Below are 24,162 nucleotides of genomic sequence, written 5' to 3' on the forward strand. Positions count from 1 at the left end.
GCTAGCCTGGGCATATTGCTGTGGCATGGCACAGCTGGAAGGGAGCAAGAGGGACCACACAGGCTCCTGAGGCCAGGCTGGGAACTGGCACTTGGTCATCGCTTTTGGCGGAACTAAGTTACCTGACTGAACCCAGAGTCAAGAGGTGGGGAAATATACTCCTCTGCTTGTAAGGAAGGAACTGCAAAATCCTGTTGCAGAGGGTGCGGCTAGAGGGAAGAGTGACAAACTGGGGCCATTAAAGCAATCAGCAGCATAAAACAAGCTGCGTTTGAGCACCAGCAGGTGTTCTGAGGGCTTCACTTGGACATTCCACCCAACTTTTCTGAAGTTTTGGATAAAGTATGTATGTGGGTGGGGTGAGGCGGGGAAGTTGGGGTAGGAGGAGAGGAGGGATGTAGATAAATGTTTAGCCAAACAATGTAATTCCATATTACATTATTGGCTATAATGAGGGAAAATTGTTCCATCTTTACATTCTATGTAGCACAGAGTATATATACTCTCGGACTATTAAGGGAAGGAGAGGGGTTTTTTGGTGTGTGTTTTTTTCCTCCCTACCCTAAATGGACCCAAACTCATGACCCAGAAAGAAAACAGACAGAACTATTTCCACAGCATTTCTGTGGCTGTCAGCAGGTAATGTGTTATTGCTGCTAGTGTTTCTGGCTGCCAGGCTCTGCTTCTCAGATGCCACATATGGGCAAGAGGCTAAAGAACATGCATCTTGTGAAGAGTACAATGCATGAACTTTGTGAAAGCTATTCTTTCCACTTCCCAGTGGATATCATGATAGTTCTGTGTGCCTGGGATTCATGCAAATCTTTCCTTCTGGTGACTGCTCTCATGTAAATAAAATTGCAGGAGGAAAGGTAGCTCAATTAAAAGAGCAGTTGTTACACATTTTAGGAACATGTGCTTGAATACAGTCAACCATGTGGGTTATAAGTGATGGTTCTTCTCTATTTGGTAAGTGGGACAACAAAATTTCTACCTGTCAGTTTCTGTTAATCTCATTCAAGCCCTAAATGAACATGAAAATATCAAAGCAACATTTCGAAGAATGAAGTCTATAACGCAGACTTTTCACTGAGGTGGTTTGATTTTTCTGATCAGGATTTCATTGCTTGTGCTGATTCACCCTCAGTTGGAAGGATGACTGAGATTCCCTGGACTCTGCCTCATGCTGGTTCTGGCTCAGCCTGCCTGCTTGTCTGGGAGCCCTGCTCCCCTAGGACTGAAAGGTGAGCACAAAGCTTCAGCTCCCTCTTCTTTGCCTCTGGGCAACTGGTGGGCTGGACCCTCATGCCTCGTTCCTGCTCTTACTTCCTTTCTCTGGAATGACTTCCATTGGTCTCTGACTTGGACCCTGCCATCTAGAAGTACCAGTCCCACAGCCTGCTAGGAGTTCTGGCAGAGAGTGGAGTAGGGCCTGTAACAAACTGTACCAGACAACTGACTCCCACTTTCCTCCAGAGACTTAACAAAAATGATCATAGCAATTGGCACGGCTAGAAATGACCTACTGGACCCCTCTTCTGTGAGTTCTTTGTCTTGCTTATTGTTCTGGGATTCATAGCCCACTGCATGAATGAGTGCTCTTTGGGACTGTGTGTTCATTTGCATAACACATTTCTCAGGTGCCTGTAAGTTATGCATGAGTCTGTGTTAATCATTTGAAATTTAATTAGAACATAGAGTTTTCTCTTACTTTTCAATTTTCCCCCTCTCTCCCACTAGAGCTCATGAAACCCTTCAGAAGCAATTCTAGTCTCTTTTCCTGGCACTGTGGGTGTCCTGAGTTTCTGCTTTCATGGTGGGGGGCACTCAGAAGCCCAGGCAGACTGGGGAGTCTTGTCTGAGGTAACTTAATGGCTGGTAGAGAATCTGTGAATAAGCCCCAGGATTCCGGCCCCACAGGCCCTTCCTCTTTCCTCATCCTTCTTTTCCAGGCTTGGCAGCTTCTCTCTCACAGGAAAGCTAAGTGAGGAGGTGTCCAGGCCATCCCTAACTAGCTCTGAGAGCCTTTCCCAGAATTCCATTAGGGAAGAGCTCTTTATTGACTAATGTCCAATGATTATTTCCCTTCACCGATTAGAATTCTCAAAAGCTAAGGATTCTTTCTCACTCACATGGAAGTATGAGGTGAAGAACTACAGAGGACAGCAGTCTAATTAGTTCTCATCAGGGCTTCCCCCTGCGGTAGTCCTGTCCCCCCTGTTCCCCACATGATGACTTGAGCACAAGGCAAGTTCAGCTCCCACAGGTGCGCAGATCCCACTCTCCTAAATGAGGGGGAAAAGTGATGAGAACCAATACCCCTGCTCCCGAAAACAGGAAGCTGGCTGGACAGATGGACTTGATATGGAGCTATCAGACCGCTGCCCCTCACACTGGGACCTTTATCACTGCTAGTCATCAGCACTCTGGCAAGCTCATGAATAATGCATTTCCCAGTGATTTCCTTCCTTATTTGCTAGCTTGGGGCAATATTGATTTAAAAAAAAAGAAGTCTACATAGCTGGGCTGTGTTGTGGTAACATTTATTTAAAATGACTGGGAGACAGAGCACACATGTGTTTATCTCTGCATATGTGTGTTGGTGTCTGTTGCCTGTGGATGAAGACATTTGTTTAAGGAGGCACCACGGTTATTCAGTGATGTTTTTCAAATCAAAGTTTGGTACAGATTGGAGCCCGGAGTCAGGTTGAAACAGTTATGTGGAGTGGTGGTGGTGGTGGACCAGGAAGACAAGGCAGAGTGGACTGGGAGAAAGTGGGTGCACTGGGAGGAGCTAGGAGTGGACTGGGAGGAGGCAGGGGTGCCCTGGGAGGAGGTACAGTCAGGGAAACTGAACTGTTGAGTTAGCAGTAGGGTCTCTTGTTAATCAGTTGAGGCTGTTTGTCTGCATCCCTACCTTGGATGCAGATCCCTTCCTGGCCACACCAGTCTCCATATTCAAGGAGCAACTGTAATGGTGACATGTGGGTAATGCTCTTGCAAAGGGACTGAAACAATGAGACTACTTAAGTGCTAACCAGTGTTGGGGACTGTGAGGCTGAGCTTGGAGAGAGAAGAGGTCCCATGGGGCTGGGGCACCGGAAGTCCCTGTGGAGAGCTCTGTCCTGCCGAAGCTGCCAGGACTGGCCGCGTGCTGGCGAGTAGCTGCCATCTTCACCTGCTTAAGGCTTGGAGCCTCTGTTTACTTCATTTATGATTCTCATGAACTGACAGAGAGAAGCACATACTTGGAATTGCTGTGCTGATGGTAGGCCTGATGCCCTCAGCCTGCTCACCCACCCACCACCTCAGGCGAGCCAGAAGCACGCTCCAATTTGACAGGCTGTCGTGGCCTCCCACTTAATTATATTGTCACACAAGCTTTCAGGGATTCCAAGAAGAGAGCCCTCTTCAGGGAAATTTAATTCTTTTCCCAAACCATTCACTGGCTCCACTAAGCCCTCCCCTCACCACACCAGTCTTTCCCTCAAAAAGCTCAAGAGAAAGAAAGTTCAGCAAGTGCCAGATGCCTACCTGGTGTTGAAAGATGGTCTAACAGGAGGAGGCAGCGGCCCCTTCAGTAATCCTCCCTCCCACCTCTCTCTCCCAGGCACTCAAGGCTCCTGTCTTTCTCTCCTGGGGCAGGTGATGGCGGGCGGGGTGGGTGTGGGTATGTGGCAAAGCCAGTCACTGCAGTCCTGGAGAGCCAGAGCTCTTGTGGAGGCTCAGAGGGGTGGAGGGTGCCGTGCAACTGGTCGGGTGAGGTCCAGGCCTCCAAGTCTCTCCTCTCCACTGACTCAACACTCCAATCAGCTAATAATTAGGACCAAAAAAACTCATCCTTGAGGCCCCCCACTACTTCAAAGGTATTTTCACATATAGCATATCATGTGAGCTGCCCAAAAAGTCTAAAAGGCTCCCCCAAATCCTTCATTCATCTGCCTTACCTAGCATTAATTTAAGCTCTCTCCTCTTTCCTTCAATCCTAAACTTGGGATAGAAAGACGGCTCCATCCATACTGCTTCATGACTTTCATACAACCTTCCTTCCACAATGACTGGAGTGGCCCTCTTTAAGGTAACCAGTAATGTTCAGGTCCAATCCTGGGCCCTTTTCTGAGTACTTATTGGCTGTGCGGCATTTTTTCCTGTTACCAGCTTCCAAATCCCCCTCCCAACCCTCCCAGTGCACCCCCACCATGTTATAAGCAGATAATGTGGTGAATGCAAAGAAACACATCTCCAATGGTGTTGTTGCAGGCATCAGATGCAAATAGTACTTTGGGTCAGACAATAGTGCTAAAGGTTCCATCAACTCTATTTAGACAACCACTGACATGGCCCACATACAGAGGTGGCACGTGCTAGTGACACTGGGGAGCTGCACAACAGTCTCATCCACCTCCATATCTTTGGTCTCCAGATAGTCTTGGAGGCCTCAGCACTGTGTGTCTTGGACTTCTAGTCCCCCCATTTGCTGAGAAGCAAAAACCTAAGAGTTCACGCCCTCCTCCCCCACCTCACTGAGTCAGAGGCTTGAAGCTGGAGCCCCTCTCAGGCTCAGTGTTTGCTTTCCCTCACCTGAAAGGAAGAAGCTGGAAGGAAAGGCTCGTTTCCTCTGCAGGGTGTGGAGAGCGGGAGCATGCACCAGATGATGCTCGTTTATTTGAAATTGTTCCATGGCACAAGGCCCTCTAATCGATCATCCTTTTCAAATGTCAATGGAAGAAGTATGAGTTCCGTATATATAAAGCCAGAAAAATGGGGGCTTGTCCCCCACCTCCCAGGTGTGTATTTATGCACTGATGAATGACCCCAAAGTGGGTTTGTTATAGAAAAGTCCGTGCCAAAGGCAGGAACCTTGCATCTGGAAATACAGTCTGACAATTAAGCCTCTAAGCCTGGAGCCCACTGCTCTGTGTTTCCTGGCTGTGACTATCACATCCTTAAAGTTGGGGTGAACCCAAGAGTTTTGGAATCTGGGTCCTCATTGTTTCTGTGGTCTTGTTTCTCTAAGATTGCTTTTTGTTTGGTTTTGGTTTTGTTTGTTGTTAGTACTGGGAGTGGAGCTTTAAAAATCATGAAAGCCAATTAAAAATTAGTGCAGGAGAATAACACTCTTACTCCAGTCTTGTCCCGAGAGGACAATCATGAAGAATAAGGAGGTAATGTTCGGAAGACCCTTTGAAGTGATAGACTTGAGGCGCCCCAATTGGACAGGCATGGTGCCCCGGGCCCCGGCCCTCCCCTGCTCCCACTTTGGTTCATACCCGTACCAGAATGTGACCCCCGGCTCCCTGCCCTTCTCCCCTCCAAACCAGCCTCTCCTTTCCTGCCCTCTAAACAATGGCACACTTTGTTTTAAAAGGACAGTGAAATAGGAATCACACTTACAAAGTAACATTTACAAAAAGGGACAGGAGTAAAAAAATTAGGACTGGCTAAGCCAAAAATGGGATGTCCTGCTTGGGCTCTTTGCAGGTCTTTCTCCTTTCAAAGCCTATCCCCAAGTGAGGTCTGAGTGGAGTAATGTCTGATTAATGGGTACCTTGTGTTTTATGTGCTGTGGAAAAGAACAGCTGTGTGAAAGGGTTAAAAATGAGCTCTTGGTCAAGAGCCCCAGGCAACAGGCACGCTCAGTTTCAGTCAGGAAGAAAGACAAGTGTTTGGTTAGTAACTGGATATGCTGGAGCTGGGTTTTGGCTTCCGGTCCCTCTGCAGGTTGAGTCGGGATGGCCCAGTTCTCTTGGTTATTTGGAGGTGGAATTGAGGCAGGCGGCCCTGGAAGGCAGGACCTGGGAGGTGCTACCCACCCCCTCCTTTACAGAAGGAAATTTAGGCCCAGGGCAGGCTGGAGACTTGACCCAGGTCATTCTAGTTAGCGGCATAGCCAAGACAAGAGTGGGAAGTTTCACTTCCAGTCCCAGAGTCCTTTCTGGAAATTACTAGGATGTATAGAATGTGGATTGAGTCAGACACAGATTCAGAGCTGGCTCGGCCTCTGCTTGGCTGGGTTACCTCCTGTTCTTTTCTCCATCCAACCCCTCATCTGTGATATGGGGTTCAAAAATAGCTGTTTGTCTGGGTTTTTGGTTTTAAATGAGATGGTACATAGAAAGACCAGAAATTAACACACTCAAAAGACATCCGTTCTTCGGCTAACAGGAATTCTCCCAGGCTTGGGACTGGCCGTGCAAATGGAATAGGCTCTTCTGAATCAGTTAGGATGTAAACAAAGCCTCTGAAAACCAAATGTCATTCTCTGAGCACCTTAGTGGAGGAACCCCACATCAAAGGAAAAGGCAAATGGGATGGGGAGAATAAAAGAGCCTTTTCTGACCAAAAGGAACTTACCCTAGAGAAGAGCTGAGTTAATGATGCCCAAAACTGGCCTGTGAAGTTAGAGAGGGCTACAGATTAGACAGCCAGGAGGAAATAATGCTTTTCTTGTCTTGGCTGTGGGGGCAGAAGTAGAACAACAGCTGGTAGGCATATGCAGCCTGTTAGGGGCACACTCCCATCAGACAGTCGGAAATCCTGCCCGGTACTGGCAGGGCCAGAGCAGCCACTGCGGAGCAGGCGGCCTGGGGGTCTCGGGGAACCAGAGTATCACTGCCAAGGCTCCAGGCCCATATTCCCCCATGGCTGCCGGAGCAGGGGCCTCTCTCCCCAGCCACTAGCCCCTAAGGCCCTTCCCCTTCCCAGGAGGTGTTGGATCCAGTGATGCTATCTACAGAAACACAGAGGAAGTCTGGGGTTTATTTTGTATCGACTTCAAAATGCCTATAGATCGCCTCCGCCTCTGCAGGGCCCGGATGGGTAATCTGGCCCCCTCTGCAGCCCAGTCTCCTCCTCAGCCAGGGTAGACAGCAAGCAGCCTTCTTCTTCTCCCTCCAATTTTTCCCTTGGTTTTCCTTTAATATCCAGGGGATCAAACGTCTGAGAAGGGGACCAGGCTGCCTGCCGTCCCCTCTTGGACCCTCAGCCTCTGAGCTGTTGGGCCATGTGACAAGATGCCCAGCATTAGCATCTGCTAATTAATCTGCAAACTGGCTCCCTGTTGGCCTGTAGCTTTTTACAAACCTGAATTAAACGAAGTGTTTATGTGACAGATATGTTGGGGAGTGGGGGGGATTTCAGATATAATCACCATCAATCTGGCTGCAGCCAAAATAAATTCTGTGAAAAGTAAAACAAACTATTGCACAGACAAAGTAGGCCTTAGGGGTCTCCAGCAATAATCTGTGTTTTCTTATTTAGCTGTGTCTAATATTTCTGCTCTTTTCAGTGTAGATAGGATCTCTGCACACATGGCGCTCTTGCTGCAGCTGATGGGGTGGACACAAGCTCCCTCTCCCTGAGTGGAGGGAGAAGGGAAGGGATGTTGCATATTTATATTTAAATTCTTGGTTCAAATAAACCACCTCTGGCTAGGCACAGGGCAGGATGGGAGATGGGTGGGAACAACCCGCTGTAGGATGGAGGGTGCACTCCGTCTCCCTCCTTCCAACCTGCCTGGGTTGGGGCCGTGGTAGAAAAGCCAGAGACCCTGGACACTTCCAGAGTGAGCCTGGGTTAGGAGCCCTGCAGTGTGCCTGTGTGGTATGCAGGCTTTCTGAGTCCTCTGTCCTTCAGGTATTTCAGCACTCCTCTGAGGAAATTGAAACCCGTAGTTACCATTCGCCAGCCCTCTAACAGTGATGTTGGGCTTTGACCCTGTCTCTGAAAACCCATGCCGTTGCTCTCCACGCCTCACTAAATAAAGAGGGACCAACCTTGGCCATTCTCTCTGGGAAGAAGTCTTCGGGCGCCTCTGTCAGCCCTGCCCGGCCTCCCTGCTCTGCACTCCTCCCTTCTGTGCAGCTGGGGCTGCTCCACTCCCTTCTTCCTTCTGCTCTGCTCCTGTGGCTCAGCTTGTCCCCTGTTCCCAAACCAGGCCTGGAGGAAGAGAGGAGAGGCTGAGTGTCCCCAGACTAGCAGCTGCCTGTCCTCCCATCTGGTAACTGAGCACAGCTCTAACCTGCTACGCGAGCTCCAGCTCCTTTCCCTCCTGGACCAACCTAGGATGCCAGAGCCCCCCAACAGCAAAGACTCCAGCTTGCTGCCTACAGGTGTCTGGATGCTTGAGGCCAACTCTCCAGCTCACCTGTGCCTGGGCTTGACAAATCTGCTGAGATTCAGCAACTTTGGGGAAACCCCTCCTCTCTAACAACCCCCTGGCCCACTGCTTAGCACTTGCCTGGGCCTGGCTCTAGAAAAAGCTATGCGCTTGAATTCAGTGCCTGTCCATCTGCTCTGAATCCCTGTCTGACTTCTATGCTACAAGACTGGTGAGTCTGGTGCCACATTCTCTCCCTTTCTCAATGTCTAGAATTGCTGTATGTAGCACTCTTGGTGCTTATTCCTTAATGATCCTTAGATGTGAGAACTCTGAAAGTCTACCATGAGGGATGCTTTTTCCTGTTGTTATTTTTTCCATTTTCCCCTCTGTTCCTCTTCACAAGAACCCTATCTTGAGTAAAAATTCTCACACCCAGAGAGGGAAGACATTAGATCAGTAATTTAGGCCACAGATGTTCCTTTTCCCCTTGGCAAAAGAAAAAGGACAGATTCCTGCTCCTTGACAACACTGTACACCAGAAAGTCAGTTAAATCACAGTTAAGCTTATATACAGTTGGATAGAACAGAAAGAAAATCTCTGTGCAAAAGAAAGGAATGCTGTGACTTTGCAAACCCATTCATTCATTCATTCATTCATTCATTCATTCATTCATTTGTTCATTCAGTAATATTTATTGAGATCTACTGTGCACCAGATACTGTTCTAAACTGTTGGGCTACATCGGTGAACTAAAAATCTCTGCCTTCCTGGATTTTAATTTTACCAGGTGTAAGCAGATGATAAATAGTAATCATAAACAATAAGAAATGTACATAGCGTGATAGAAGGCAAAAAATGCCAATGAATAAAAAGGTAAGAGTGATTAGAAGTTCCGGAATGAGGACTGAGTTATATGTCCACATCAGGGGTTTGAGGCAGGTCTTACAGCGAAGGTGATGTCTGAACATAGACTTGAGGGAGGCAAGAAAGTGAGCCATGAGAGTATCTGGGGAAGGATGTACCAGCAGATGACACAGCCAGTGCAAAGACCCTGAGGCCACTGTGTCTGGTATGTTTAAGGAACAGTGAGAAGGCCAGAGTGGCCAGAGTGAAATGAGTAAGGGGGAAGTAGAAGGAAGTGAAGTCAGTGAGGTAACAGGGACCAGATCGTGGAGTCTGGTCCATAAAGACTTGGGCTCTTTTCTCTCCCTACTTGAGTAAATTCGTAAAGGCCAGTCTCTCTCATTAGTCAAGCTAGATATTCAAGAAATCCAACAAATAATTCTTGAATTTGGGTACCATGTCCTGAGGCATGCACATCAATAAGGCAGTCTCTGCCTTCAGAGGTTCAGGTTTGAATCCCAGCGGTTGCGGCTGCATGGTGCAGAGGAAAGAGCACTGGACTATAGGTTAGGAGAACTGGATTATACTCCTGCCTTTCTGTGTAAGCTTGGTCACTCGCCAAACCTCAGCTTCCTGTCACTAGAGATAATTAACTATGCCCTGGTCACCTGTCAGATGCTAAGGTGATCAAATGAATTAAGGAATATAAAGACTCTTTGAAAACTGAAGAGCCCTCTATAAACAGAGATGAGAATTAGGGAATCAAATTAACATGGTCATTGTCTTATGTCCCTTTCCTTAGGCCCAGTAGACTCAGTCTGTGTTGCAATCTTGGCCATACCCACTGCTCTCTCCATGACCTCATTGGCCACTTCTCCTGGTGAGACCCACCACTGCCATTCATTCAAGTTGGTACAAATATCCAGCATGAAAAATACATCCAGGGCTGCCTGCTTTGCAAAGGAAATTTACCCATTCCATCTCTATTTCATGCTTCCTTGATCAGATAAATCTGCATTTGGTGCTAACTTTTAAGTCAAATATGCACGACTCCAACCAACAATAACAAAAACAACCCACAGGTTGCTGAGTGTGGTGAGCTTTCAAAATGCATTCAGACAGTGTGAGGATATTAATAGGGAGACACGTATCTCATTTCAGCCTACAAAGCAGAACCCACAGTGGGACATGGAAATGCTGGACCCTTCAAGATTAGCTTCAAGTGCAGAGAGGAACTTGTCTGGAATACAGACATGCCTGAGGCTATGTCCCAGACACTGAGCTTCCAGCTCTAATGGCACTGTCTGTCAACTCAGCTCTGTTTTGAATGGAACTGGACATTCAGTGATGGCCAAAAACAGCACTTGACTAAAATGAAGCTACATGTAGACAGTGATGGAGGTGGAGAAAGATAGAGCTGTACAGGCCCTTCGGAAATCATCTTGAACGCTTTTCCTTTAATTCACAGGTAAGGACACCAAGGCCTCAGGCCATACCATGACTGCTGTGAAGACAAGACTAATGTCATTTTCACTAGGGGTGCATTTGCCATCTCTGGAGCCTAGTATTCTGAATGTTCTTAGGTGTCCTTTCTGGGTGACCGTGGCCCTCTGGATACAGGACTAGCCCAATGGACACGTGGGCACTTCCAGGTCCAGTGATGGGAATGGACCGTAGTGGTCACAGTGGAAAGGACACTGGAAAAAGAATCCAAAGACCTGATCTGAGGCCTGGCTCTAGACTTATTTACTGGGGAACACTTACCTCTCTGTCTCTTTTCTCAACTGCAAAATGTGAAGTGTAACTAAGAGAATGTATTTTAAAGGACTCCAAAAACTGAAACTGTTCATGGAGGTTTTTATGACCATTGTTTTCTATCCCTCTTTTCCAGATTCCAACATGTCATCTGTGAGGACATGGTTCTCAAAATTACAGGTGAGTCTCTGAACAGGGCATTGGTGAAGCTGGCTGTCCCAAATGGATGCCTGGCCTTCCAGGTCACAGTACACAGGACTCTTTGCCATCAGTATCCGCCCATCACACCCCCAACAGCCTTAACAGCTTTCCTGTTAGTGCTCAAATTTGTCCTCAGGTTTGCAAATATCCCTCCTTCACCTGCAGAACCCCTCTTATCCTTTAAGATGGTAGTATCACTACTTCAAAACGACCATTCCCAGCTGCTCCAGACAAATTAGTTGCTATCTTCTCTGTGTGGTGTTGGTGAGAATGAACCCCAGGGCCAGGCCATGTCAGTTTAACTCAGCTCCACCACCTCCTGGGCACTTGCCTTGGACATGTTATTTAGCCTTTCTGTCTCAGCTTTCTCTCTTACAAAATGGGGATGATGAAAGAATCCAGATCATAGGGTCATTCTAAGAAGTAAGTGAGTGAGTTTAAGTGGAAGCATTTTGAGCAATGTCTGGGTCACAGTAAGTGCTGCATAAATATGTTCTGCTTATTCTTCTCTTGATAACTTAGAATGAAAATAACTTCACATGGAGAAGTAATTTGAATGTATGAGATAGGAAAGTGTTTTTTAAGTGTGTTATAGACTTATTTTAAACCAGTTAACTTACACTCCAAAGTAACTATGATTTAATGTTGGTAGTATAGCAAAGTACAGTGACTAGTTTCCATTGTATATTTAAAAGCCATATGTTCACAAGCTTAAATCTGGCTATCAGAATTTAAGCCATTCTTGAAATGTATGAATAATAACAGATGTTAGTTTTATTATTAGAGAGCTTAATATATCATGTGCAATACAATAAATTACATATCTGCCTCCCCTTCTTAGACTATTAGAGCCAGAATGGTATACTGTATTTTTCTGTTTTCTCAGTACCTAACACCATGTCAAGAACATATTAAGTGCTCAATAAATACTTGTTGTACAGATGATTGGGCATAGTCTATGTGGTTCTGTCTGTGACATCATTCCTATATTTTTTCCAGTCAACTTCATAGGACAAGCAATCTGCAACTATACTCTTCATATAAAACTTCTTGTAGTTTTAAAAATACCCTAAGTCTCATTTTTGTTTAATGAAAGAAAATTGTCTGGGAATTTTAACCAGTAGAACTACAATCTGAAAACAAGTGAGACTCAATTGGTGATAAATCTTGGACTTGTGGTCCCAGCTAATGGTTTTCAATAACAGAGTACAGGGCTGGGTTCTATCTGAAGAGTAATTAAAATAAGAAGAGATTCTCCCCAAAATCTTTGGCAAGTGTGCATAACCTCTAGAAGGACACAGACCAGCCTTTAAGGATATGAAGCATGGAGCAGCATGGAGGGGAGGTCACAGTGGGGTTGGGGTTGTAATTTCCTGGAAAAAGTGGATTTTAAACCACTGGTTTGACTTCCTGCTCTTAATCTCATTGTTATGTGCAATATTCTGAAATTGACACGGAGAGACTATCTATCTGCCAATTTGGGTTTAGGGTGAGAGTACTGGGGGGAAACAACTACCTTCCCATTAGATTCTTAATTTCCTATGTCCAATTATATTCTTAAATACAACAAAATACCATTCCTACAAAGATTGTAGGGTTAAAATTCAACCACATTATCTCTTTCTGATAGTTAACTGGTGAAGATAATAATCTAGTAAATGACCATATCTGAAAATATTTAGACATTAGTTAAGGCAGTGATGTGAATATAATGTACGTGTACTGTGGTTATAGTAATATTTAAATGATTTAAATTAGGAATGGATAATCAGGAATATCAACATACTGTCTTCACCTGTTTTATAATATGACTTTCAGAACAGTAGACACATCATAGGATCCATGGGGTGAGCCAAGTAAGGGATATTGTCTGCAAAGATACATTGTCTGCAAAGATAGCTGCCAATAATTCCTCCCCTCCATGGATGCATGTGTGGAGTCTGTTTCTCCTCTCCTTGAGCCTGGGCTGGTCTTGTGACTTTCTTTGGCCAACTGAATTGTGCAGAAACAATGCTGTGTCTGTTCTGAGCCTTGTATGAGGCCCTTAAGAGGACTGATAGCTTCCACTTTCACTCTCTTAGAGCCTTGAGCCACCATGTAAGGATGTCTGACTAGCCTGCTGGAGAGGGGACCCAGCCACCCTCATGCCAGTCCAACCTCTCCAACCAGGACATAGACATAGGAACGTGATGCCATTTTGGATCCCCCAGCCCTAATTAAGAACCTCCCCATTAACACCACTTGGAAACAGATAAGCTGTCTCCTGCAGACCCTGTCCAAATCACACCACTGTGAGCACGTGTTGTCTCAGAATGGCTGGAACTGAAATGCTTTGTTACAGCATTACATACCTGAAACAGGGAATAGCGCCGACCTACATCCGTGTCTGAGAGCTCTTCCTGTGTGCTCTCCTCTTTGCATTAGGACCAGCTGGGGGAAATCTTGAGTACCTCTCTTTCCCCATTGCTCATGGCAGATATGATGCGACTGTCTTTCCCATTCAGCCCAGATATTAGCCTAAACCTCTACAGAGCTCTGGACAACGACTAGGCCATTGATATAGGTTTTTGAACGGAAACGATTTGCTATTCTAGGATGAGTCATCATGTTCCAGGATCTCTGTCAATGAAAGGAAGTGGGGAATGGTGTACCCTAGTAATTTATTAGCACCTCCTAGAACCATGGAATATTAAAAGATGATAGAACTTTCACCTATCCGAGGGGTTCTGAACCCTGGCTGCAGATGAAAATTACCCCCTGCTGCTTTAATGATTGAACTGATATCTGGGCCTCACCCTGCAGTGGATTCCAATTCACTTGGGCCTCAGCATTTTAAAATATGCATATTCCTTAGTAGTAAAGAAATTTGATTTCACAAGTTGGGACCTGAAGGGGCAGATCACAGCTGGCTGAGCCCTGTTTAGGAACTCTTTTTGAGGGTTCAGGGGCTGACAATCTAAGGACTCTGAGAACTAGAAAGTAGGGGGAGGTTTCCTAAAGGGAAAACAAAGGTTCATGAGAGGGAAAGAGAGGGAAAGGCACACACTCTGGAGAGCCAGTTACTAGGTCAGACGATAGACGGACATCCCTTCCTTTCTGTCAGAAAAAGCCAGCATTTAATTCATAAGAGCAGGTTTGGATATATGGTTCCAGATGTGAGTGGAAGGTACAGTCCATGTTGCGAGGTTTTTCCTGTGGAGAATTTCTTAAACTTCAGACCTCATTGTCAAAAAGAACTGGCACAAAGTATGAAGCACACGAGAGATGTGTTGACACAACAGGGTCAGAAAAGTTCAAGGCGCCTTCTCTCTTGGCAAGTTTGGCAGGAATGCTAAAATACAAGGGGACTGGGAAACATGACAGTAAAATTTTAAGGCTTCATTTTTTGGTAAAATATGACTTGCTGTCAGGTATATGAGTTGGTGGCTTTGATGCAAATATGTAATAAATCTAACCTCTACTGAAATCTGAAAAGCTTTTCTGCATATAAATAAAACCATGAGTGTGATAAAATTGCTTTTGATCACCTCACATGAAAGGTGTTAGGAATTTTCAGGCTGTTATTATAATTATAGTGCTGTGGATGAAAAAAATCTTACTTGCACATCTCTCCTCCTGCCCCATCTTAAAAGGCATTTCTGGAGAAAAGCACACTCACCTATTTCAGTATTGTTTTGATCCTAACTTTGTAGTTTGAAGAAAAGTTTCAGCTTTTAGGGCCAGCAGGAAAATTGTCTTGTAGGAAACCCTACAAACTATGAATGACATTGGAATTTGCAAAAACGAACCAAGTTTCTTCTCAGAGCCTCAGCTGAAACACAACTTCTGAAGAGCTCCTTGTTGTCAGGAAAGGAGTTTCCTTACTTTCTTTCCTTCTTTTTCTGAATCTGCTTCTTGATCTCCTGTCTATAGGGGTCATGGTGGAGAATACTCTTTGCCTGACTTACACTTTCTACGGGTCTTTTAAAAATCACTTTTGTATTCGCTTTATATACTAATCATAGTTTTGCTCCATAATCATGGGCTAAAAAATGGGAGAGGGACCATTACTCAAACGAAGACCTCCATGTGTTCACCGTGTGACGCCGGCTGCCCTGTCGATCATCCTGGCCCTATCCGCCTACTCTCATTCATCCCATGCTCTGTCAAGATTTCATAGTCAGAAGTCTGACCTGCATATGCCACTGCTCCACTCAACATATTTAAGGGATTCCCTTTTGCTTACAGAATAAAGCCCAAACCCCATGCCTGGTCTCTAAGACCCCTATAATCTGGTCCAGCATTACCTCTGGCACTCACCTCACTTGAAATCTCGGGTCCAGCCTTGCTGCTTGACTTTCTCCTGCTCCCCTTTGTGGCACCTTGACTGCCATCCTGCCAGAAATACTTTCCTCTTTCTGATACAATTCCTGCAAGGTCCACATCACTTCCTCCTCCACTAAGCTTTCCCCAGTTATCCATCCAATTCCCTCAAACTTTAATGTGAATTGCACAATATTTAGCATACTCTGACTTATACTTTCACTTCCTTTCTTTGTGTGTGCCTCATTTTCCTTTTTAGATGGTAAGATTTCATTCACTTATTTAACAAATATTTATTGTGGACTAACTGTGTGTGAAGTTCTGGGCTCCATGTGGGAAGGCTGTAGTGAAAAAGACAGACATGGTCCCTGCCCTGCAGAGCTTGCAGTCTAATGAGGAGGACTATTATGACAGTGTGACAAGTGCTGTTTTGGGGACAGTGCTGGGTGACATGGGAAAACACAAGAGGGCCACTTAACCACACTCGGGGGCAGAGAGGCCTCCTTGAAAAAGTGGTGCTCTAAGTGACACTTAAAAGACGAGTAGGAGTTCGCTAAGCAAAGATGTTAGGTAAGACTGTGTCAGCAGCAAGAACAGCACGCATAAATCATGGACACCAGAAGAAGTTAAAGATCAGCACAGAGGAAGTGGGAAATGATGATGAGAACATTACAGGAGGTAAGCAGAGGCCTAGCCCTGAGCCTGTGTTCAAGAATGGATGCTTTATAAGTATTACGTTCTTTGGGATAGCTTCCCCCTGTAAGAAACAAGACCAGCAATAGAGATTTTTACCTTTCTCAAAAAACATGAAGTCCAGAGATAGGTGATTCCTGGATTGATTCGTTCCATGGTTCATTCATGTCAGGGCTTCAAGTCACATCTCCAGGGTTCCTTGGTTTTCCTTTCATGGTCACAGGATGGCATCCACAGTCTCCAACAGCACATCCTCATGTGGCAGAAAAATCGGCGGGGTGGAAGGGGGTTAAGGTCTCTTCCATATCCCTCTTTTTTATCATGTGGGAAAATCTTTCCCAGACTCCTCCCTGAAGTCTTTATTATTATTGTTATGGACTGATCACATGCCTGCTTTTAAACCACTCACTGGCAAAGGGGGAATCAGATTTCCGTGATTAGCTTAAACCAAACATGATTCATATTCTAAGACTGGAGGAAGGCCCAATCGTCCCTAAAGACATTGTCACCCAAAACTTAATTGGTGTTGGGATTTTCTTGTAGCAAGGAAGAAAGAAGAGATTACTGTTAAGGGAGACAACCAATAGTGTCTCCCACATAGTATCTCCTGAATATACTGACTTAAACCCCTATACCAAAGGCCTAGTAGAGGAAGGAGAGGAAGAAGCATGCTCATTTCCAGGCATAAAACCTATTTGCATCAGTTTTCACTGTCACATACAAGAAACCTGGCTTTCACCAAAACATATATGAAATGTACAAAAAAGCAAGGGAGAAAAAAAACCACTGTCAAGAGACAAAGTAATTAACAAAATCAGACTCAGATATAACACAGGTGTTGGAATTGCCAGCCCCAGGATTTAAATTAACTGTGGTTTTTGTGTTAAAGGTTCTAATGGAACAGATGGACTATGCACAATAGCAGATGGGTAATGTTAGTAGAGAGATGGAAATGATCAGAAAGAATCAAATGGAAATTCTAGAAATGAAGGACACAGTACCAGGGTTGAAGAACACTTTCAATGGCCTCATTAGTAAACCTGATACAGCCAAGGAAAGAATCATTTAACATGAAGATCTAACTTCACAAAATTACCTAAAGTGAAGCACACACTCATGAGTGAAAAAGAAAGGAAAACAACAGAGCATGCAAAGCCTCTGGGACAATATCAGCTAGTCTAACATACATGTAAATTACAATTCCAGGAAGAGAAGAGAGCAAAGGTGGAAGAAATGCTTAAAGAAGTAATGGTTGAGAATTTCCTAAAGTTAATAATAAACACTATCTACAGATCTAAAAAGCTCAGAAAACACCAGAGTAAATACAAAAGCAAAACAATGTAAAATAACCTGGACATATCATGTTCAAAGCACTGAAAGCCAAGGATAAAGAGAAAAACTTGAAGGCAATGAAAAAAGATATTACATGCAGAGGAACAAAGATAAAAATTATGGCAAGCTTCTTGTCAGAAACTGTGTAAGCCAGACAAATAATGGAGTGATATCATTAAAGTGCTGTGGAGGAAAAATCCTCTGTCAACCAGTATTTTATCTCACCCAGTGAAAATTTCTTTCAGAAATGAGGGGGAAAATATAGACTTTCTCAGACAAACAAAAGTATTGTCAACTACAGGTAAAAAATGGAAATGATATTGCACTATTATTTCATCTATTACTAGTGAGCAGTGAAGTTGAGCTTTTTAAAATATTTAGTATTGATTTGTAGTTTCTCTTATATGATTTGCTATTTCATATTTTTCACTCATTTTTCTATGGACTATTTTTTCTTTTTCTTGTAGAAGTTCCTTATGTATCATTCCTTTGTTTATATGTAGCAAATGTCCTTTTATAATCTGTCACTTTTCTTTTAGTATGTTTATGGTGATTTTTGTTGACAGAATTTTACAATTTGATAAAATTGAATCTAATCACTTTTTCCTCTAGAGTTTTACATAGGCTTTCCTTCCATCAAGTTCTTATAAGATTTTCTTCTAAGGTTTTATAATTTTATGTATTGCTTAGGTCTTTAATCCTTCTGGAACTTAAACTTTTGAATAGTGAAACATAGTGATATAAGTTAATTTATCTCAAATGGTCAGTAAGTAGCTCCAATATCATTCTTTGAATAGTCAGCCTATCCTTTCCCTATTGATTTGAAATGCACATTTATCTTATAATACATTCCCATATATTCACGGCTCAGTTGTTAGATTCCCATGTATGTCCTATTGCACTATTTTGTACTGATGTCACAATATTTTATTTCCTGTAGCTTTATGTTGATTTGATACTGTGACAGGCAATAGCCAGGTTTGTCCTGCTTAGCTCCCCCAGTAGATAAATGACATGCCTGCCTGAAATTTTGAAAAAGGAATTCTAAAATTTAGAGAGCACATGCTTTTCCACATTTCTGAAGTAATCTAGCAGATAATGGGCCCTAGAATGAGGAGTGGTAATAGCCAGGCATCAAACACAGCCTATCACATTGTCTTAGGGCAACTAGGCATATCTGATACCTCGTTATTATCATTTAATCGGTGTTTAGTGCACCAATGTGGTATTTTAACAATATAGCAAGAAATTGAAACTGATAATAGATCTGGATAATGTGGCTTACCAAAAGTGGTTTTGTAAAACCACTGGAGTTCTGGAGTTTTGAAGTGTCGTGGTTGGGGACCTGTAGGCTCCAGATAACACTGTTCAGGACTTTCCACCACCTGGCAGTTTCTTCCTGTCAAGTTGACCATGGCCAGCACTCAAGCCTCTCTCCTGATAGAATTAAGGTAAACCCAAGAATCTGTGCTCCTCTAGCTCTCCTTGATGCAACCTCTTATCTTTCAAGGTCATTGCAAATACATGCAGTTCATCTGCTGTGTATGTGCCTGAGTGTGCTTTCTTACTCATCTTCAAGCCTGGCCTCTATTCAGAAATTTAGAACAGCATGCTTTTTTGAGACTTCTTTTTCAAAATTGCCTTGGGCATTCTTTTTCTCTTCTAGAAGAATTTCAGAATCAGTTTGTAAGTTCTTTGAAAAATCCCATTGGGAATTTGATTGTGATTTCACTGAATTTATAGATTAATTTGGGGGGAACCACCATCTTTGTGATGCCAGGCCTTTCTTACCGGATACATGAACATTTTCTCCATCTATTTGAGCTTTCTTTTATGTACATTTGTAAATAAAATTATGTCTTTTTTTTCATTTAGATCTTAAACATTTTCATTTTAAGTTTATTCTTGGGTATTTTTTAGTTTTGTGGGTTTTGTAAGATCTTTTTTCATGACACTTTGTAATAGTTATTGTAGGATAGAGGCAAGCTGTTGTTTTCATATGTTAATATTGTGGTTGGCCTCCTAACTGAACTCTGTGAATTATGACAGTTTACTTCATATTTTTTTATATTTTCTAGATACACAATTATGTTGTCTGCAAATACTGACAAGTTTTGTTTCTTCCTTTCAAATCTTTATGTAATTTCTTTTCCTTGTCATTTAATTGGCTAGGACTTCCCAGTGAATGTGAAGTAGTTGTAGGGACCCTTATCTTATTCCTAACATCAATAGGAATAATTCTCTTATTTCATCATTATGTATGATATTTGCTGTTGGTTTCTGGTTGACATTCTTTATCAGGAAAAGAAAATTTTCTATTTCCAATTTGATAAGAGTTTCTTGGGAATGAGTATTAAATGTCATGAAATAATTTCTCTACTTATGTTGACATAATCATGTAATTTTCTCTTCTAGTCTATTAATTTAACAATATTTTGAAATGTTGAACCAACATTGCATTTGAGGGATTAAATGCTATTTGATTTTTCCCAATTGTGGTAATAACATTTTTAGTTTGCTTTATAAATACTTAAATAGGGCAGACAATCTTTGGTTTGCCTGCAAACTGACTGATTCAAAGGTCTCCCCTGACTCCATTGTGCTATCATTTTTGTTTCTGGTGATTGAGTTTGTGGTCATTCTCTCCAAAAGTTTTACAGATTATTTAGGGGAAACTAAAGATATCTGGGACATATCATTAACTTTTAAAAGTTGGCATCACAGAGGACAACCTGAGCATACCAGCTTGGGACTGGTGTCTGTCAGAAACACAACCCTACATCTGAGGTGGGCTGAGGGTTGGTGAAGGGGTGACCCACGACCCATGATAGCATTGTGTACAGTAAGGAAACATGGGTAAATACAAATGATTATATAGAGCAGAGAGGATATACGTCCTTGGAGTCCGTCAATCCAAAATCCAGGACACAAACAGGAGACTAATGTCCTTTCAGTTTCTATAACAACCTGAGGCAGATTTCTGGTGACGGTAATGAAGCTTAAGCTTCAGGGCCTCTCATTTAAAAGGGCCCCTTCCAAGGTCCTGCTCCTAGTTTTATATTTGTAATTTTGTATTCTTTTCCTTAAAGAGAGACCCCAGGTTGTATAAGCCTTCGACCCCACAAAACCTGGGTCCATCCCTAATGACAATCCCAAGTATGACTTTGCATACCAGGCGCCAAGCCCAGACCCAGGGCTCTGAAAGCCCTCTCTGGCAACCCTGATAATTCTCTCAGTTTAGCAATTAGAATGGGTGGCAGATTAAATTACCCTGTTGCTTCCCAGCTGGGCTTAGAGAACTGTGGCTTGACATCTTAGCCAGTGGGTGTCACATGGAGCAAGTGCTCAGCTATCTCACACTTTTCTCTCTGTGGGGTCACATGACCAAATTCATTATTAACGCTGAGCTGATCTGGTTACCTTGATTGGCACTAAGTGATTTCAGCCTGGGCTATATTTGTCTTCATGGGGAAAATGCCTGCTGCAGAGCTGAAAGGTTACTTCCCTCTTCAAATACATGTGGGCCTGTCTCTGTGGAGTCACGCACGTACCCTGACATCAGAACTGGACCCACGGGCTTTGGAGGACAGCAAACGACATCATGAGCAAAAAATGGTGTCGGCTTGTTTTTTCCTTTTTCTGAATGCTGACGGAGGAGTAGTTTGTTGAGAATTTGCAAGTCTTTCAGGTGAGGAAGAGGATGAATTAGTAGTAGCCGTAGTTACTTTGCACTCACAAAAGATAGTTCCTGGTCTCTCTCTGTTACTGTTAAGCTTAGTTAAAAAAAATTTGTTTTTAATCTTTTAGGGCTTTGTCATCTAATTAATGAAACTAATAAATCATTAGCCTGCTATTGAGTAAAAATTTAACCTCTTATAATAAAATATTCCTTAATACAACATGTTTTTTTGTTTATAGAATCAAAAAGGAAAATACTACCTACAAGAAACTCCATTCTTAATGCCGATACCGTTTCCCACAGTTGCTGAGCATATAAGACAAGTCTATGAATGACCTGATGTTACGTTTACAGTGCTATGCTATTATGTTAATTCTAAATGCATGTCAGAAATACATTGAACCCAGTAACACAGGTAAAACTCAGATACTACTAGTCCGTAAACTTCAATTAGGAAATTTAAATTGGATTGTAGTGGAAATTTTAGCCTAGTTTTCAAATAGAGTTATAGTGGCTTGAAGTGAACTATTGCCTTACCTCATAGGATTTAGTTATTTTGGATGAAGTAAAAGTTAATGAGTTTAACAAGCAATTGTGTTGAGAGATGGATCCTCAGGACTTGGGAAAAAAAAAAGAAGCATTAAAAAGAAGCAACTCTATTTTGTCATTGCTCTTGTTATATAGTACTTGTGTCTGATTCTCTCTTTACTGTCAGACCTCTTGTAGGGTCCATAACTGGTGGGTTTGGGGGCAGAGAGCAATAGAGCTCATTGAAGTGATGACCTGCCTGTAGAAATAGTTCTTTTACCAGACGCACTCAGGGAGGGAGGAGGGAGAGCTACTGTTTAACTTCAAATCACAAAGTCCTAACTACCAAATCTGCCCCTCCCCTCTTGGATCTCTGCCTTCTCTCCAGGGGCGATGACAATGAGATGGGCTGGCTGCCATTAGACAGGGAAATAGGAGGGAGTGTCCTCTGACCTAAGGAAAATATCTCATGCAAACATGGTTTCTTTAATATAGAGAGGTGTGTAAAAATGCATGTAAACAAGCATTTTTTAATTTGAACATTAAATTTTATTGGTACAGAGCATGTGTTTTGTTATACTGGTGACTAATGCCATTTAAAAATGAGATTTGGAAATTCCATTCTGCTTATGTAAGGAGATAAAGAGCATTTGGAACATTAATCTGGTGCTAACCCCTGTAATAATAGCTGATTAGCAACAAGACAACTTGAGGTTCCAAAAGTGTTTTCTGCAGAGCCCTCTATTAAGTGTAAAAAGTTTTGGATTTTGGTCTTTATTGTTATCCAAATGGTTTTTGTTTGAGAAACCTCTGTAAATAAACTTCAGAAATCATCAATTTGCAAATATTGGTGTGCAAAAATATTTATTTGCATGTAGATATCCTATTTCCCTGTACAATGGAGTGAGTAGGTAAGTATTCAAATACATCTAGTTAAAAATAAACTTATCTATGAGAGAGGATGAAAAATCCAGGAATGAGTTAATAAACATACTGAAGGTTACTTACTACCAAAGAAAAAAATGATCTCCATGCTGATTGTCTTAGGAAGTCTTGGTTATGGCCGTAGTCATGGTTCACATTTTGTAGAAAAGTGCTTTTCAGACTTCAAACGGTTTCCTGCATGTTGTTGATCATTACAGTGAAAATGATGATGATGGTCATATTTATGGAAGTATGCTTCTTCACAGAAATAACAGGAAAGGTCAGAGGGAAACAAAGATACTTTGAACAAAGAAAAAAATTATTAAATTTCTCAAACTGGTGATTTTCTTGAATTTGAAGTGTATAGACAGACGAATCCCTGGTCCCATTTACCTGGAGTTAAAGGGGTCATTCAGGGAAACCTTGGTTTCCCCCAGTTGTCCCTTATTTCTGAGCTGAAGTGTTTACAGGCCTGATCTGTGTTCTTTCTGAAACAAAGTGAAACACCCTTGATCTATTGTGCAGTGGGAAGCTCATGGGCTTTGAAAGTTGACAGCCCAAGTTTGACTCTGGGTTCTGCAACTTACTGTGTAACTGAGCATTTTTGCCTCAGTTTCCTCATGTGTAAATGGGGAAAATGATAGTTTCTTTTTCTGATATTATAAGGATTAAACGAGAATACATGGAAACCACCTAGCACAGAGTAGATACCTGCTAAATGTTCATCCTCGTGCCTCCACACCCCTTTCCTGTTTGGATAAATCTAAACTTTCTGGAGGCTGAGAGTGCTTGGCAGTTCTCATTAACTTACAAAAGATTTTCCAGGATATTTTTCTGTTTCTGGATTGTCAGGTCATATCGGTGGTGTTCTGATTTTGACATGGCCCTGGAAAGGAGTTCCATGTGCCCAGTCACTCTCACCTTTGCTTCAAAGGGATGTCGTGTTACTGGTTGTGTTCATGAAGCATGGTGGAGCCAAAGGAAATCTATTGGAGGAAGGTTGTTTTCAGAGGCGAGGAATTCCCTGATCCCTACAAAGGCTGCCTATTCCACCTGAATGCTGGGTGGGCTCTGGCTCTACCAGGCAATGTAAGAAACAGCAATCAGTGGACTCAAGAAGGGACCTGAGCCTGGTCAAATTCAAGGTCATTCACTAATACAACAGATGGTTTCTGAGCACCTTTTCCCCAAAGAATAATAGGTTTTGCCAGTATTCCAAAGCAACCACACCAAAGGACTCACTGTTTGTATCAAGGTATTGATCTGGGGATCCGTGGATGGGGTTCTGAGAATAGTTGAATCCCCTGAAACTTTGTGCCAAAGAGTACGTGCATGTGTGTGTCTGTGCACTTCTGGGAATAACATCCAGAACTTTAATAAGCTTCTCAGAAAGTTAGGATCTACTTGCTAGATGTGACTAAATATTCTTCCTGTACTCAGAAGGAGCCTGTAGGAGTCTTGGCTCCAGAATCCCTCTTGCACCTCCAGATAGATAAGATAACATGACTGAGGGTGTGCTCACTGCTCCCCAGAATCCCATGCCCAGCGACTGAGCACTGAGTAGTAATTGCTGGACTTCCTTCCAACCATTGCTCCCTGGACCATCACCCAGTCACAGGCCAGCCTGCACTTGGCTGAAGATAAATCATTTCCAGCCATCTAGAACTAAGCCACGTTCTTGGCTTAAGTTACCGAAAGATCATTGACTTTGGCCGTGGAGGGTGGTGGTCTGGGCTATGCTTGACCTCTGCTCTCTTACTGAGACGTAGATGCCTGACTGCAAGATCATGTTTCCCTCCCTCA

At 43.2% G+C, this 24,162-nt stretch overlaps 1 long non-coding RNA gene across 1 annotated transcript; it reads left to right on the top strand.

Moving 5' to 3' along the window:
- Nucleotides 1-248: 248 nt before the first annotated feature.
- LOC140843622 (uncharacterized) lies at nt 249-22,280 on the top strand. The gene is made up of 4 exons (XR_012121524.1): nt 249-342; nt 1,117-1,244; nt 10,837-10,880; nt 21,147-22,280. It is a non-coding gene; the product is annotated as an uncharacterized lncRNA (long non-coding RNA).
- Nucleotides 22,281-24,162: the final 1,882 nt, after the last annotated feature.

This window comes from Manis javanica, chromosome 1 (genome assembly GCF_040802235.1).
Source record: "Manis javanica isolate MJ-LG chromosome 1, MJ_LKY, whole genome shotgun sequence".
Classification (NCBI taxonomy): Eukaryota; Metazoa; Chordata; class Mammalia; order Pholidota; family Manidae; genus Manis; species Manis javanica.